The sequence below is a fragment of the Trichechus manatus genome, unplaced genomic scaffold (genome assembly GCF_000243295.1).
Source record: "Trichechus manatus latirostris isolate Lorelei unplaced genomic scaffold, TriManLat1.0 scaffold00010, whole genome shotgun sequence".
NCBI classification, from domain to species: domain Eukaryota; kingdom Metazoa; phylum Chordata; class Mammalia; order Sirenia; family Trichechidae; genus Trichechus; species Trichechus manatus.
Window position 1 is genome coordinate 27,559,659 of NW_004443946.1, and position 13,443 is coordinate 27,573,101.

Consider the following 13,443-nt stretch of genomic DNA (forward strand, 5'->3'; position numbering starts at 1 on the left):
GAAGTATCCATAACTGTGCCCCCATGTGCTTTTTGTATATATGAATATATATATGCAGCACATACAAACGTGTATATACATATGCCCACAAATATACCTGTATATGTACACTCATGTACTTCCATATGCCTTCCCACACCCATAGAGCATACATATTTACATATGTAACCACTTATTTTTTGCTTATTACTATTGTTGCAAAATTGTATGTGTTACAGTATTTACCATAGTTGTCCTTTATTCTTGCATACCTCTTAGTGTCTTCATTTACCTTGGTCACGTTGTGCTGACTTCTATATTGTGTATTGCCTTTCCTATCACCAGAATTAATACGTGTTTACTATCTAGTAGGAGCCCCAGTGACGCAGTGGTTAAGAGCTTGGCTGCTAATCAAAAGCTCGACAGTTGGAATCCACCAGCTGCTCTTTAGAAAGTCCATTGGGCAGTTCTCTGTCCTGTAGGGTTGCTGTGAGTCGGAATTAACTCAATAGCAACGGGTTTGGTTTTTTTGTTTTTACTGTCCAGTAAATGATTCTCCCTCCCTCGCCCTCCCATCCCTGGTAACCATCAAAGAACATTGCTTTCTGTGTGTATACCTTGACTTTTTATAAAAGTGGTATCACGCAATATTTGTCCTTTTGTGTTTGACTTATTCATTCAGGATAACATCCTCCAGATTCATCCATGTTATAAGATGATTTGTAGGCTCATCATTATTCTTTATCATTGCATAGTATTCCATTGTATGTATGTACCCACAATTTGTTTATCAGTTCATCCATTGATGGGTATTTAGGTTGTTTCTATCTTTTTGCTATTGTGAATAATGCTACAATGAACATGGGTGTGCATATGTCTATTTGTGTCACTGCTTTTATATCTCTAGGATATATACCTAGGAGTGGGATTGCTGGATCATAAGGTATTTCTATTTCTAGCTTTTTGAGGAAGTGCCATGCCGTTTTCCATAGTGATTGTACCATTTTACAATCTCACCAGCAATGTGTAAGAGTTTTCCCCACAACCTTGCCAGTGTTTTGTTTTTTTTTTTTTTGTGATCATTGCCATTTTTGCAGTGGTGAGATGGTATCTCACTGCAATTTTGATTTGCATCTATCTAATGGCTAATGATTGCAAGCATCTTTTCATGTATTTGTTGGCCGCCTGAATGTCCTCTTTGGTGAAGTGTCTGTCCATGTCTTTTGCCCATTTTTTTATAGGATTATTTGTCTTTTTATTGTTGAGCTGTTGAGTTTTCTAATATATTTTAGAGATTAGACCCTTGTCAGATATGTTGTTACCAAATTTTTTTCCCCAGTCTGTAGGTTCTCTTTTTACTCTTTTGGTAAAGTCTTTTGATAAGCATAAGTATTTAATTTTTAGGCAGTCCCAGTTACCTAGTTTATCTTTTGTTGTTCATGCATTTTTAGTTGTGTTTGATAGTGTATTTATGCCAAAAATTAGGATCTCTAGCTTTGTCCCTATGTTATCTTCCAGGAGCTTTATAGTTCTAGCTTTAACATTTAGGTCTTTGATCCATTTTGAGTTAGTTTTTGTGTATAGTGTGAGGTGTGGATCCTGTTTCATTTTTCTACAAATGAATATCCAGTTTTGCCAGCACCATTTGTTAAAGAGACAGTTAATTGAATTGAATGGCCTTTGACTTCGTTGAAGATCAGCTGTCCGTGTTGTTATTGTTGTTAGGTACCATCGAGTCGGTTCTGAATCATAGCTACCTTATGTACAACAGAATGAAACACTGCCCAGTCCTGTGCCATCCTCACAGTCATTGTTATGCTTAACCCCATTGTTGCAGCCACTGTGTCGCTCCATTTCATTGAGGGTCTTCCTCTTTTTCACTGATCCTCTACTTTACCAGGCATGATGTCCTTCTCCAGGGACTGATCCCTCCTGATAACATGTCCAAAGTATGTGAGACATAGTCTTGCCATCCTTGCTTCTAAGGAGCATTCTGGTTGTAATTTTCTCAAGACAGATTTATTCGTTCTTTTGGCAGTCCATGGTATATTCAGTATTCTTCGCCAACACCATAATTCAAAGGTGTCCATTCTTCTTTGGTCTTCTTTATCCAGCTTTTACATGCATATGAGGCGATTGAAAACACCAAGGCTTGGATCAGGCACACCTTAGTCTTCAAGGTGACATCTTTGCTTTTCAACACTTTAAAGAGGTCTTTTTCAGCAGATTTGCCCAATATAATGTGTCTTTTGATTTCTTGACTGCTGCTTCCATGGGTGTTGATGGTGGATCCAAGTAGAATGAAATCCTGGACAACTTCAATCTTTTCTCCGTTTATCATGATGTTGCTTATTGGTCCAGTTGTGAGGATTTTTGTTTTCTTTATTTTGAGATGTAATCCATACTAAAGACTGTCGTCTTTGATCTCCATCAGTAAGTGCTTCAAATCCTCTTTAGTTTCAGCAAGCAAGGTTGTGTCATCTGCATAACACAGGTTGTTAATGAGTCTTTCTCCAGTCCTGATGCCCCGTTCTTCATATAGTCCAGCTTCTGGAATTATTTGCTCAGCATACAGATTAAATAAGTATGGTGAAAGGATACAACCTTGACGGACACCTCTCCGGACTTTTAACCACACGGTATCCCCTTGTTCTGTTCAAACGACTACCTACCGATCTATGTACAGGTTCCTCATCAGCACAATTAAGTGTTCTGGAATTCCCATTCTTTGCAATGTTATCTATAATTTGTTATGATCCACACAGTCAAATCCCTTTGCATAGTCAATAAAACACAGGTAAACATCTTTCTGGTATCCTCTGCTTTCAGCTGGGATCCATCTGACATCAGCTATGATATCCCTGGTTCCATGCCCTCTTCTGAATTTGGCTTGAATTTCTGGCAGTTCCCTGTTGATATACTGCTGCAGCCACTTTTGAATGATCTTCAGCAGAATGTTACTTGCATGTGATATTAATGATATTGTTAGATAATTTCCACTTCTTGCTGAATCACCTTTCTGGGAATAGGCATAAATATGGATCTCTTCTAGTCAGGTAGTTGTCTTCCAAATTTCTTGGCATAGATGAGTGAGCACTTCCAGCACTGCATCCATTTGTTGAAAAACCTCACTTGGTATTCCGTCAATTCCTGGAACCTTGCTTTTCGCCAGTGCCTTCAGCTTCAGTGCAGCTTGGACCTCTTCTTTCAGTACCACTGGTTCCTGATCATACGCTGCCTCCTTAAATGGTTGAACATTGACCAGTTCTTTTTGGTATAATGGCTCTCTGTATTCCTTCTGTCTTCTTTTGATACTTCTTGCATAGTTTAATACTTTTCCTGTAGAATTCTTCAGTATTGCAACTTGAGGCTTGAATTTTTTCTTCAGTTCTTTCAGTTTGAGAAATGCTGAGCATGTTCTTCCCTTTTGGTTTTCTATCTCCAGGTCTTTGCACATTTCATTATAATACTTTACTTTGGCTTCTTGAGCTGCCCTTTGAAATCTTCTCTTTAGCTCTTTGACTTCATCATTTCTTCCTTTCACTTTAGCTACTCGACATTCAAGAGCAAGTTTCAGAGTCTCTTCTGACATCCATTTTGATCTTTTCTTTCTTTCCTGTCTTTTTAATTACCTCTTGCTTCATGTATGATGTCCTTGATGTCATTTCACAACTTGTCTGGTCTTCAGTCATTAGTGTTCAGTGCTACAGATCTGTTCTTGAGGTGGTCTCTAAATTCAGATGGGATATACTCAAGGTTGTACGTTGGCTTTCATGGACTTGTTCTAATTTTCTTCGGTTTCAACTTGAACTTGCATATCAGCAAGTCACATCTGTTCTGCAGTTAGTACCTGGCCTGGCCTGATGTTGAGCTTTTCCATCGTCTCTTTCCATAGATGTAGTTGATTTGATTCCTATGTATTCCATCTGGCGAGGTCCACATGTATAGTCACCGTTTATGTTGTTGAAAAAAGGTGTTTGCAGTGAAGAAGTCATTGATCTTGCCAAACTCTATCATGTGATCTCTAGCATCCTTTTTGTCACCAAGGCCATATTGATCCTCCTTTGTTTCCAACTTTTGCATTCCAGTCACCAGTCATTACCAATGCATCCTGATTGCATTTTCAATCAATTTCAGACTGCAGTTGTCCATAGATGGATGGATTTACTTCTGGGTTCTCACTTCTGTTCTATTGGTCTGTGTGTCTGTCATTGTACAGTACCAGGCTGTTTTGATTACTGTGGCTCTGTAGTAAGTTCTGAGATTGGAAAGTGTGAGGTATTCTACTTTGTTCTTTTTATTCAATATTGCTTTAGCTGTTCAGGGCCTTTATCCTTTCCTTATAAAGTTGGAGATTAGTTTTTCCATTTTGTTAAGAATGTTGTTGGGATTTGGATTGAGATTGCATTATATCTATGGATCACTTTGGGTAGTATTGACATTTTCACAATGTTAAGTCTTCCAATCCATGCGCATGGGATATTTATCCATTTACATAGATCTCTTTTGGTTTCTTGCAGTAGTGTTGTATAATGTTCCTTGTATAAATCTTTTACGTCCTTGGTTGGATTTATTCCTAGGTATTTTATCCTTTTGGGGGCTATTGTAAATGGTATTGTTTTCTTGATCTCCTTTCCAGAATTCTCCTTGTTAGTGTAAAAGATGCCAACTGATTTTCATACGCTGATCTTGTACCCTTCTACTTTGCTGAACTCTTCTATTCAAATAACTTTATTGTGGAATCTCTGGGATTTTCTATATATAGGAGCATGTCATCTGCAAATAGGGATAGTCTTACTTCTTCCTGACCAAGTTGGATACCCTTTATTTCTCTTCCTTGCCTTATTGCTCTGGCTAGGACTTCCAGTACAATACTGAATAAAAGTGGTGATAATAGGCATCCTTATCTTGCTCCCATTCTCAAGGGGAATGCTTTCAATTTCTCTCCATTGAGAATAATGTTGACTGTTAGTTTTGCAAGTATGCCCTTAGTTGTGTTGAGGAATTTCCTTTCTACTCCTATTTTGCTCCTATTTTTTTTTTACTCCTATTTCACTCCTATTTTTTTATCAGGAAAGGGTGTTGAATTTTATCAAATGCCTTTTCTGCATTGATTGAGATGATCATGTCATTCTTTTCCTTTGTTTTATTTATGTGGTGAATCAAGTTGATTGATTTTCTAATGTTGAACCACCCTTGGATCCCTGGTGTGAATCCCACGTGATCATGATATATTATTTTTTTGATATGCTGTTGCATTCTGTTGGCTAGAATTTTGTTGAGAATTTTTATGTCTGCATTCATGAGGGATAAAAAAAAATTTGTTTTCTTTTTTTGTAGTATCTTTGCCTGGCTTAGGAGTCCTGGTGGCACAGTTATTAAGTGCTCAGCTGCTAACTGAAAGGTCTGTGGTTCAAACCCACCAGCTGCTGAAGGGGAGAAAGATGTGACAGTCTGTTTCCTAAAGATTTACAGCCTTGGAAACCCTATGGGGCAGTTGTCCTCTGTCCTATACGGTTGTTATGAGTCGGAATTGACTTGACAGCAGTGGGTTTGTTTTGGTGGTCTGCCTGGCTTTGGTATCAGGGTTATGTTGGCTTCATAGAATGAATTAGGGAATATTCCTTCCTCTTCTGTGTTCTGGAATAGTTTGAGTAGAATTGGTATCAATTGTTAAACCTGAATGTTTGATAAAATTCTCCAGTGAAGCCATCTCAGCTGGGCTTTTTTTGGTTGGGAATTTTTTTTATGACATCTTCGATTTCTTCTTTTGTTGTGGGTCTATTTATATATGTTTTTTACCTCTATATTAGTCTAGGTAGGTAGTGTGTTTCTAGAAATTTGTCCATTTCTTCTAGGTTTTCAAACTTGTTGGAGTGCAATTTTTCATGATAATTCTGTTATGATCTTCTTTTTCTTGATTTGTTCTATTGTAGTGTCGCCCATTTCACTTCTTATTTTGGTTACTTGCCTCTTCTCATTTTTTTCTTTGTCAGTTTGGCCAGTGGTTTGTCAATTCTGTTGATCCTTTCAAAGAACCAGCTTGTAGTTTTGTTGATTCTTATCTACTGTTTTTCTGTTTTCTATTTCATTTCTGCTCTAATCTTTATTATTTCCTTTCTTCTGGTGACTGTGGACTTCTTTTGGTGTTCTTTTTCTTTTGTTCAAGCTGTCAGGTTAAGTTACCTTTGTTCTTTTTTGATGTGTCCATTTATTGCCATAAATTTTCCTCTGAGCACTGCTTTTGCTGTGTCCCAGAGATTTTGGTATGTTGTGTCTTCGTTCTCATTTGATTCTAAGAGTTTTTTAATTTCATTTTTAATTTCTTCTATGACCCAGTAGTTTTTAAGTAATTCAGTTTCCATGTATTTGATTTTTTTTTTCCCTTGCTCTTTCTGTTATTGATTTCTAGTTTTATAGCATTGTGGTCAGAGAAGATGCTTTGTATTATGTTGATGTTTTGAATTTATTGAGGCTTACTTTGTGACCTAGAATATGGTATATTCTGGAGAATGATCCATGTGTGTTGGAGAAGAATGTATACTGTGTTGGGTGATATGTTCTGTATATGTCTATGAAGTTGAGTTGGTTGATGGTGTTATTATAGATCTTCTGTATCTTTATTGAGTTTCTTTCTAGTTGTTCTGTCCATTGTCGAAAGTGATATGTTAAAGTCTGCTACTATTATTGTAGAACTGTGTATTTCTCTTTTCAATGTGTCTTTTTTATTTGAATTCCTACTTATCTTGTATTGAGCCTTTTAGATCTGGTGACAAATTGGTTGTCAGATAAGTACATTATTAACAGTTTATGGAACATAAATTTCCTGCTCCATTATTTTCTGATATATTAACGTTTTCTCTCTTTTGTCTACCAAATCGTAGCTTAAAATAGATAGGACCTATTTTCTGTTTTTTCTTGTTTCAAAGGGACAGTTAATAATCTTAGTGCTGGAAAAGATCTTAGCAATTATCTAATACAATATCCCCTCTACAACAACTCACATTGATATTGCATTTTAGTTTGTCATGCTGTGTCTTACCCATATTGCCTTATTTACTCCTCTCAGTGATCTCTTGAAGTAAATAAATAAGGAAAGCTGAGATTTAGAGAGGTTATAAATATGAATAAATTTCCCTAGATGACATAGCTGGTGAATGGTTGAGATGGGATTAAAATCCAAGGCCTTGTGATCAACTTTTAAGTCCATCGTACTTCCTGTGACAAGCAGTTGATGAACGATGCTTGAACATTTGCACTGCAGTTAGGAACTGCCATATAAGGCATCAACAGTTTTCCAGAAAGTTTATTTCTTTCATTGAATCTGAATGTGTTATTGTAACTTCTACCTGTTGATTCTAGATCTGCCTCTGTGGAGCAGCACAAAATGAGATATCATGTAAGCTCAGATTCTTTTCTTTTTACCGTAACATTTGTTCTAGCCTTCTCTGCTGTACTGCTTATTGTCTTTTGATAGGCCTTTGGTTTGTCAGTCTCCTTCAGAATGAACCCTTACTTCAGATGCAAAGGACCATAGGCCTATTACCAACTTCATTATAAACAATGTACTTATAAAGCTTAACAAATTGCCTTTATTTGTTTTTATTTTTGGCAGTACTCTCACAGGGTTGATTCATGTTGAGCATAACATCAACTTGGCTTACTAGATCTTTTTCACATTAACTGTTAAGCCAAGTCTCTCTCATCATGGACTTGTACAGCTTTTTTTGTTTGTTTTGTTTTTTTCTTTTTCTAATTTAAGATTTTACATTCATCTTTACTATTCGTCTAGTTAGGTTTGGTCCATCATTCTAGTCTGCAGAAATCTTGATGAATATTGATCATATTGTTTTAGGTATGAGATATCCCTCCCCAGCTTTTTCACCTGCAACTTTGATAAGGATGGCTTTTTTTTTCCATCCTTGAATTGGATCCTGTTCACATTACCCACCTTGTTTTTTTTAAAAATCCTTCCCCAAGTTAGCCTATATCATTGCTATTTCTACCACCCTTCCACTTCTTTTGCCCACTTGGCCCATATAGAATACAGTTTGTGACTGTTGCAAGTCAGTTTGTGACTTGGTGGATGTTTAGGTAAAAAAATATCAGTGGGAAGCTAGTTAGAGACTGAAGTGAGAATAATCCATGCTATTAAGGAAACTTATGAGCTTCTTTTATTAGCTGAATTTAGATTTTGCTATAAACACATAACTGATACAGTAAGCCACTCTTTTTTTTTCCCCCCCTAAACAAAGCTGGGTAGGGAAAAAGAGAATTGAGAACACAGATAACTGATTTCCTAATAATGTGCTATAAAAATAAAGTACTGTAAATTACTTGGAGTTTTTGTAAAATCTCGGTTTAGCCTGCTGTCTAAAAAATGTAAAGGAACCCAAAAAGTCAGGTGACAAAACTGCATCATGTCAATAGCATACCACACTGTTGAGCATCTGAGGCAGCTGTTTTGAAACTGGTATGTGTATGTGTGTGTCTGTCGCTGAATTCACCAAGTCTTCCAGACTACCACTGCTCCAGTAAACTGTCATATTAGTGGATTTTGGTTTCCCAGAACCTCTTACTTTTCAATAATAAAACTTACTCCTGGAGGGTAACATTCAGAGAAGTGCACAATTGTAAATACACAGCTTAGTGAATTTTCACATAGACATACCCGTGTTACCACTACTTAGATCAAGAAATAGAAATTATCGGTGTCCAAGAAGTCCCCATTATGCCCTTTCTCAGTCGTTTTTCTTCACTGCAAAGATAACTAATATCCTTTTTACACCATAGATTAATTTTGCCTATTTTTGAAACTTTAAAGAAATGGAATCAGACTCTATGTGTCCTTTTGAGTCTGGCATCTTTCATGCAATATTACATTATTGTGAGATTCATCCATGTTGTATGTAGCAGTAATTTATTCATTCTCATTCCTGTGCAGTAATTTATAGTATGAATATACTACAATTTGTTTATCCATTCTAATACTGATGGTCATTTAAGTTTTTTGGTTATTATGAATAACACTGCTATGTGTCTTTTGGTGCTGTATGTATCTGTCTTGGTCATCTAGTGCTGCTATAAGAGAAATACCACAAGTGGATGGCTTTAACAAAGAGAAGTTTATTCTTTCACAGTCCAGTAGGCTACAAGTCCAAATTCAGGGTGCTAGCTCCAGGGAGAGGCTTTCTCTCTCTGTCAGCTCTGGAGGAAGGTCCTTGTGATGCATCAGTCTTCCCTTGGTCTAGGAGCATCTCAGCGCAGGAATCTCAGGTCCAGAGGAAGCGCTCTGCTCCCGGCACTGCTTTCTTGGTGGTATGAGGTCCCCGTGTCTCTCTGCTTGCTTCTCTGTTTTATATCTCAAAGGAGATTGGCTTAAGACACTATCTAGTAGATTTCATCAGTATAACTGCCACTAATTCATCTCATTACATCACAACGATAGGATTTACAACACATAGGGAAATCACATCAGATGACAAAGTGGTAGGCAGTTATACAATACTGGAAATCATGACCTAGCCAAGTTGACAGATATTTTTGGGGGACGCAATTCAATCCATGACAGTATCCCTTTAGATGCATATCTGAAGGGGGTGTGTGTATGTATTTTTAATTTTGTTGGGTATATACCAAGGATTGGAATTGCTTGATCATATGCTATGTTTGTGCTTTGCTCTGATAGATATTGTCAAATAGTTTTCCAAAGTGGTTGTTTCAGTTTACACTCTGAGCAGTAGTGTTTGAGTGTTCTACTTTTTACGCATCCTTGTCAATACTTGGTATTGTTAAACTTTAAAATGTTAGCAGTGTTGGTGGATGTTTAGTGTATTATGATATGGCTTTAATTTGCATTTCCCTGATAACTAATGGGATTGAACTTCTTTTCAATTAGTTTTTGGTCAGTTGGAGTTCTTCTTTTATGAAATGCTGATTCAAGTCTTTTCCCCATTGTTCTATTGGGTTATCTGTGTGTTTATTAGTTTTTTAAATTGATATGTAAGAGTTCTTTGTATAGTCTAGGTATCAGTTCTTTGTCCTTTATATGTGTTGCAAATTTCTCATATAGCTCACCTTTTAACTTCCTTAACCTTCAGTATACCAGAAGACTGGTCTTTACCGTTTACCATTTGGGTCCAATGGATTCTTTTTATTCTGTTTTTTTAACTTTAACTTAATTTTATGAATAAATTTACAGAAGTAAGAATAAAGGGAGAGTGAAAAACAACTCCTTAGAAATTTTAATAAAAATTTAAAAAGGCCAAAACTCCTTTCATCAAGTTAATTTTGCCACAGAAACATCATAAAAGATTAAATAATTCTGTCACATATTCTTTTAGCAAAACAGGATGGTCCAGGTTGTTGCTACAAATTATGTATTAAAATTCTACCTGTTGAATAAGTGGATGAGAATACCACATTCCTTTCTGTCTTCAAATATATTGTTCACTCATCGAATCTTGAGTTTGAGAAAATTCATCTAGGATAACATCATCTGAAGTCTCAGTCCGAGACTTCACTTTTTTGATCAATTTGACATCATTATTAAGCCTTAGAGTGCTGCTGTTCCTTTATATTTACTTCCTGATTCATCTAATAATTTTGAAACAAAATTTCAGTTTCTTCTCTTTGTCATTATAGACAGGGACTGAAAAATTCTGAATTCTCGACTGTGTTCAATGAAACCTAAAAGCAAATTACGGTATTTTGGGCAATGCAAGAGGGGGACGGTTTATTTTATTTTTTGTGACCATTTATTTTACTATTGCTTCATCCTTCTAGGTAAAGCCATCTTTCTTTTGTGTTCTTATTATTTTAATCTTTTTTAAAATAGTTGGGAATAATCGATAAATAATGATGGGTAATGATGAATTCTAGGGTAAGGAAATCACAAAATATTTCAAGATGTAGAAGAAAGATCATTAAGATCCCATAATGTATCTTAGATTTATAAAAGGATCTAATGGAGACCTATATGGTAATTGCAGGCTAGAATAAGTTTTGTTCTGTTTAAAAAATTAAATTTTCTTTTGTTTGGGAAGACCTATAAAAAAAAGTCATGAAATATTTGTTCTTACAAATAGAACTATTAAAAAAAAATAACAAAACTCAGTAATTATAATTGGTTTAGTGAATCCTATTGGGCCCTGAGGATTAATGGTGCCTTTTGATTAATAGAAATTTTTTTTAACTGAAATAATATTTTTTAATTTTTTTATTTTGATAAAAATATATATAACCAAACGTTTGCCATTTCAACATTTTTTATGTGTACAATTCAGTGATATTAATTACATTCGTCATGTTGTGCAACCATTACCACTCTCTGTTTCCTAATTTTTCCTTTACCCTTAGCCAGAAGCTCAGTGCCCACTAAGCAGTGACTCCCCCACTCTCCCTCTCCCACCCTGATAACCACTAATGAACCTTGGTCTCTGTACATTTGCCTGTTCTAGATATTTCATATGTCCTTTTTGTAACTGACTTATTTCACTCAGCATAATGTTTTCAACGTTCATCCATGTTGTAACTTGTATCAAGACTTCATTTCTCTTTATATCTGAGTAATATTCCATTGTATGTATGTACCACATCTGTTGATACATATTTAAGTTGTGTCAACCTTTTGGCTATTGTGAATAGTGCTACAGTGAACACTGGTGTACAAATATCTGTTTGCATTCCTGCTTTCTTTTCTTTTGGGTGTATATCTAGAAGTCGGATTGTTAGATCATATGATAATTCTATGTTTAACTTTTTGAGAAACCGGCAAACTGCTTTTCACAGAGGCTGCACCATTTTACAGTCCCACCAGCAATGGATGAAGCGTCCAGTTTTTCTACATCCTTGCCAGTATGTGTTGTTTCTCATTTTGTTTTTTTCTTTAATCGTAGTTATCCTAGTGGGTGCAAAGTGGTATGTCATTGTGGTTTTGATTTGCATTTCCCTAATGACATGATGTTGAGGATCTTTTTATGTACTTGTTGGCCATTTGTATCTTCTTTTTTTTGGTGAATATCTATTCAGTCCTTTGCCTATTCATTTTTTGATTGAGTTGTTTGTCTTTTTGTTGTTAAGTTGAAGGAGTTCTTTATATGTTCTGGATATTAAACCCTTATTTGATATGTGGTTTCCAATGATTAATAGAAATTCTTTATTTTAATTTAGTAGGCCAATTGATCTTTTTCTTTATGGTTAGTGCTGTTTTTGTGTCCTGTTTAGGAAGTCTTTGCTTATGCGAAGGCCATGTGTATATATTACCCTATTTTATCTTTTTTTATTGTTTTACTTTTTATTTTTAAATCAACAATCACTATAGAATTGATTTTTTTTTAAATGTATGGTGTGAGATATAGGGGTCAAGGTTCATAATGTTCTATATGGCTATCCAGTTGACCCCAGCACTATTTATTGAGAAGGTCATTGTTTTCCTACTGCTTTGCAGTGCCCTCTTCTTTATAAATCAAGTGTCTCTCTATGTTTGGATTTGTTTCTGAGCTCTATTTTATTCCTTTGGTCTAGTAGTCCCTTGGTAGAGCAAATGGTTAATGCACTTGACTGCTAACTAAATAGTTGGAGATTTGAGCCCATCCAGAGGTGCCTTGGAAGAAATACCTGGTAATCTACTTCTGAAAAAGCAGCTATTGAAAACCCTATGGAGCACAGTTCTACTCTGACACACATGAGATCGCCATGAGTCAGAATTGATTCAACAGCTGGTTTTATGAATGCTATAGTTATTTATGCTTTCATTTGTCATGGATGTTCTTGTTTATAGTGATTACTTCTCTTTGGGAATTTTGATTTTTTTTAGGACCTTGATTTATACATGTTAGAAAATAGGCATTATTTGACATGAAAACTAAAAGTGTAGGAATTTGATTCCAGAATTTAGTATCTTATAATTCACATAGTCTGCTGATTTTAGTGTATTTATGTAAGTAGTGTGATAATCAGACATTACCTTGTTTAAGAATATTTGTTTTCTGCATACTGCTTAGGTTTTTATATACAATTTCGATGTTGTATATCAAATTTTGAAATTTTTATACCTAGATCTGAGAGTTTTATACTTAGATCTAGGGTTTTATACTCAGATTTAGGGTTTTATACCTAGTTTTGGTGGTTTTATTTTTTAATGGTTTACAAAACAACAGCACAAAGGAGAATTTTCTAGATATTTAAACACCAAATATTTATTTTTCTTTTTGTCTAACCTGCGTGCATGCATCCATTTTTATGTGATTGTATTTAATGAATACGTACTATGTTTTACTTTATTTTAAATACATATTTTTATCTTACAAGGTTATAATATCTTTGTATTGATATAAATATGGCTTATTTTTTATATATTAATTTTTAATGTAAGTATTCTTAATATATTATTTATTAATATTTATTGATTTATATTTACTTATTCTAGAGGCCTACAAGTTCTTTGCTTTTATAAATGAAAAA

General features: G+C 35.2%; 1 protein-coding gene across 1 annotated transcript in view; it reads left to right on the forward strand.

The window, feature by feature from the left end:
• Positions 1-13,443, forward strand: part of YLPM1 (YLP motif containing 1) — an 85,861-nt gene that overhangs the window by 25,459 nt on the left and 46,959 nt on the right. The gene's annotated exons all lie outside the window — the stretch shown is intronic.